Source organism: Rattus rattus, chromosome 10 (assembly GCF_011064425.1).
Source record: "Rattus rattus isolate New Zealand chromosome 10, Rrattus_CSIRO_v1, whole genome shotgun sequence".
NCBI lineage: Eukaryota > Metazoa > Chordata > Mammalia > Rodentia > Muridae > Rattus > Rattus rattus.
The window spans coordinates 6,847,216-6,852,188 of record NC_046163.1 but is presented as its reverse complement, the minus strand read 5'-3'; the positions used below and the strand labels follow the sequence as shown (position 1 = coordinate 6,852,188).

Sequence of the window (4,973 nt, the reverse complement as noted above, 5' to 3'; positions counted from 1 at the left end):
AATCAGGTTTGGTTCCCTTTACCCACGGCTCCATTTTGCTGCTCCATATTTTCTTATATTTAAAACTTAAATATTACATAGTTTTTGCTGATAACACAAGTGCTTTTTAAAATTTAAGTTATTATTTTTTTTATGTGTATGGGTGTTTGACTTTCATGTATTTCTGTGCACCACATGTGCTCCTGGTATCTATGGAGGTCAGAAGAGGGCATGGGATTCACTGGAACTGGAGTTACAGATGGTTGTGAGCTGCCATGTAGATGCTGGCTACCTCATCCCTGGAAGAGCAGCCAGTGTTTTTAACCACATAAATATCTTTACAGCCTGTGTCTTTATTTTTGAATCCATCTCTTCCATTGCTGATATATAAGGAAACTTAGCACTGGGACCCTGTCTGGCTTGAACCCGTGTGAGGCCTTGTGCATGCTGCTATGGTCTTTGTGAGTTTGTATGTATGTCAGTCCTGCCGTGTTAGACATCCTTCTCTGAATTCTCTCTTTTATCCCCATCTCTCCTCCCCTCACTCTGTCTAGTGTGTATTAACCTTATATTCTGTAATTATGCCACAAACACTTAGCAATTCCAGGAGGCAGTTTGGTAATTCATTCACACTTTCTATGTAAGGGATTATGTTATCTGAAAACAAAGACATCCTCTTCCTTTCTACTTCTTTGTAGTTTAGTTGTGACTTTGTCTCCAATTGCTGTTGCTGTATCTCCTAGAATGTGTGGAAAGGAGCAAGAATAGATGTCTCATTCTTCATCATTTTAAGAACGCTTTGAATTTCTCACTATTCATTTCATTTTTGTATTTAAAAAACACAAATATTTATTTTATAGAAGTAAATACACAAATATTTATGTATCCATATGCATGTATATCATATACACATATGTAAATACATACATATGTGAATATAGACACATACATATGTGTGTATATTCCCTGCCTCATTCAGCCTGGCCATGTAGGAGTTGTGACAAGGTTCCCACCCCTCGAACAAAACCAGAAGGACATGGGCCTCCATGAGTGGCAATAGCTGTTGTGGGTATAAGGCTTGTTTGATAACAGTGTAAGTATTTTCATGTTCCTCCTCTGAGAAGTGCCCTCCCTGTTGATGTTAATGACTCCATGATAATCAGAGACAGCACAAATCTGGGAGGCAAGGGTATGGCTAATGTCTTAGCAAAATGGTAAGTGCTGGGACGGTCAGGGGAGCCCTTAAGGCTGTGGAAACGAACTCTAAGAATATTAAGTTCAAAGATATATAATTTCTCAACTATGTAAAACATAAGGATGCAACATGAATTATTTAAGTAGCTTCACAGGTCTAAAGGAACAGAGGCAGCTGCACTATGAGCCAACTTGTGAGAAAGTTACTAAGAAAGGAGATAAAGAGATTTAGGCAGTGGAGATTGCAGGGCAAGATCCCACCCAGCTAGCTTATTGTCTGAGCTTAACAAAGGCAGGCAGATCTCTGAAATCTTTTGCAATGTTTAAAACAATGTGTGCTTGCTGACTCCTAAGAATCAAAGGGGCTGGGATCATTAAGTGCTGATTCATGGGATAATCAAAAGGGAACCTGGGGTAATGTCTTAGTTAGGGTTTCACTGCTGTGAACAGACACCATGACCAAGGCAACTCTTATAAAGACAACATCTAATTGGAGCTGACTTACAGGTTCAGAGGTTCAGTCCATTATCATTAAGTGGGATCACAGTGTACAAGGAGCTGAGAGTTCTACAGCCTTCTTGTCCTGAAGGCAAACAGGAGAAGACTGGCTTCCAGGGAGCTAGGATCAGAGTCTGAATCCCATGCTCATAATGATACACTTCCTCCAACAAGGCCACACCTATTCCAACAAAGCCACATCTCCTAATAATGCCACTCTTTGGGCCAAGCATATACAAACCATCACAGGTAATGACTGAATTGACATTTAAATAAAAGACTAGGTTTTTGATCTGCAACAGATGAGCTATCTAGAAAGTTTTTAGAATTGCAGCAAAAGCTGTTTAGAGCAGAGGGCTATCTAGAAAGCTGTCTTGAGCAGAACATAGGCCATTATCTTGGACCCACAATTTGCTGTGGGCATAAGGCTTGTTTGCTTCACTGCTCTACAAGCTGAGGCAAGTCCTTGTCAAATCCCCAACAACAGATGCTATAGAAATGTAGAACATTTCACAATTTTTTTTTGTGTCATCCTTGCATAGGGGCCATGATAATCTTCTCTATATTGTTTCAGTTTTAGCATATGTGCTGCAAATATTATTGACTGTTGATTCTCAGCCAGGCATTACTTTATATGCAGGGATATAATTAAACTCCCAGCAGTCCTGGAGTTTAACTTCTAGAGAGGTTGCAAAGTTGATGAAAGGAGATACGGCACGTTTTTGCTTGCCAGACTAGAAATCACTAAGCACCACAGACTAGAAGGCTCAGACAACAGCATTCTGTTGTTCATTGCCCGCATTCTGTTGTTCGTTGCCCGGGAGCCTGAAGTACAGCATCAGGGTGTTCATGGATGTACTAGTTACTTTCCTAGTTACTGTGACAAAAAATCCCGACAAAAACAACTTAAGAAAGGAAAGGATTATTTTGGCTCACAGTTCTAGGATACAGTCCATCATGGCAGGAAATCATGGAGGTGGCAGTGAGTGGTGGCTGGCCACATTGTATCCACAGCCAGGTGAGGGCTAGTTACATTGTATCCATAGCCAGGTGATGGCTAGTTACATTGTATCCACAGCCAGGTGATGGCCAGTTACATTGTATCCACAGCCAGGTGATGGCTATTTACATTGTATCCACAGCCAGGTGATGGCTATTTACATTGTATCCACAGCCAGGTGATGGCTAGTTACATTGTATCTGCAGCCAGGTGATGGCTAGTTACATTGTATCCACAGCCAGGTGATGGCTAGTTACATTGTATCCACAGCTAGGTGATAGCTAGTTACATTGTATCCACAGCCAGGAAACAGTCTCGTTTTATTCACCTGAGACCCCCATCTGTGGAACAGAGTCCCCCCACAAGTAGGGTTGATCTTTTTGTATCAATTAACCCAGTCTAGCAACTCTATCACAGACATTCTGAGCCATTTATCTCCTAGGAGATCCCAGATCCTCTTAAGTTGAAAAACAATATTAACCTTTACAACAGGGTTGGCTTCTCTGAGATCCCTCTGCTTGGCATCTTCTTGTGCTGTCACATGCTAATCATCCCTTTGTCTATACCGATGTCCATGTCTTCTCTGGTTGTGTTAGAATTCATCCCCAAATGATCTCATTTTCACTCATTACTTCTTTCAAGAAGTCTACATATGTGGTTGCATTCTGAGGTACTAGAATGTTAGCATGTGAATGTCTAGAGGGCTACCATCCAGCTATTATATAGCATAAAGCTAAAATGTGGCATATTGCTTGTCTACTCGTGATCTCTCTGGCCATAGGAAGAAAAGTGGTTTTGGTTAACAGAATGGCCCAAAGGGAACACTGAGTTTTACTCTCTCTGCAATTACAGAGGCTATGTGGTGGTTAGACATATGGCCTGGGCACTATTAAAATGAAATCCTAGGGCCTGGAGAGATGGCTCAATAGTTAAGAACACATGCCGCTCTTGCAGAAGACCTGAGTTTAGTTTCCAGGGCCTACATCAGATAGTTTTTAGCTGCCTGTAAACTCTAGTTCCAGGAGATTCAATGCTGTCTTCCGGCCTCTGCACGCACCTACATCCACATTCACATGACCTCACACCTACACATCAACATTAATTTAGAAATAAAATCAATCTTTAAAACTTGATGTACTAAGCGTGCCCAGGCCTCGTTTGTATGTTTGACATAGCCGACTGGTGATAAGTAAGTTATTTCTGTATACAACAGCTCAGGGAAAAGTCTGCAGCCATTCCATGTGAGAGCACTAAAGCTGTTTTATTTTCTCCCTTAATCACTTCTTATTTTGCTGATAAGGTTCTAGTGTGAGCACTTCCTGCTGTTTTATGTATTCTGTTGCCACGTGGCTCATTGGTTTCTCTTCATCTCAGCTTCTGTGGTTTTACTGAACAAATCACTTTTCGGTGTCATGATAAGTTTTCAGCATTGGCATGCCAAGCACAGACCCAAGCATGGGCCTACTGAATCAAAACTCCATTCTGCGCAGTATGAGACTGGCTTTTTGAAATAAGGTAAAGATTCTGTGATGGTGTAGTCTAACGGTCAGCTTGGTGAGTCATTGGAAAGACACACCTCTGGGGATATCTGTGAAGAATTCTCTTGATTAGGTCAATTGAGGTGGGAAGACTTTCTCAAAATGTGTGTGTGTGTGGGTCATCATTCTATGAGCTGGGGTCCTGAACTAAATAAAAAAAGGGGAAATAGAACTGAGCCCCAGCATTGATTTCTCTCTGTTTCTCAACTGTGAATGCAATATGGCCACTTGTAACTCCACTGGGGATCTATTGCTCTCTTCTGGCCTCTGTGGGCTTCTGCACTCATGAGAACATATGTAGACACATGCGATATACACAGCTAAAATTAAAACTAAACCTTGTGTGTGTGTGTGTGTGTGTGTGTGTGTGTGTGAGAGAGAGAGAGAGAGAGAGAGAGAGAGAGAGAGAGAGAACAGAGAGAGACAGAGAGAGACAGAGAGAGAGGAGTCAGATGTATATCCCAGGAAGCAGTTGGTCTGAGCAGAGCGAGATATTTTTGGTTTGTGATTTCCCTGCCCTTTTCTGATTTAAAAACCATTACTGAAACTCGTGTGTTCATTGACTGGCTCTTGAATCAGTGTTAATCCACTAACTGAAAATCTATTAGATACTTGGAGCTGGGTTTATAAGTGAACCTTTTTTTTTTAAAAAAAAAAACCTTTATTAGTCTAGAAACTTCTGGAAGCAAATGCCAATACAGGATTAAGTGCGCGAGGGTCTTACTTCAACTTCTTAAGCCTGCAGGGAGACCTCAAGAAGCAAA

General features: G+C 41.3%; 1 non-coding gene across 1 annotated transcript; it reads right to left on the bottom strand.

The window, feature by feature from the left end:
* Positions 1-2,165: 2,165 nt before the first annotated feature.
* LOC116911884 lies at positions 2,166-2,272 on the bottom strand. Its single transcript, XR_004389398.1, has one exon. It is a non-coding gene; the product is annotated as a U6 spliceosomal RNA (small nuclear RNA).
* Between the last annotated feature and the right edge of the window lie 2,701 nt (positions 2,273-4,973).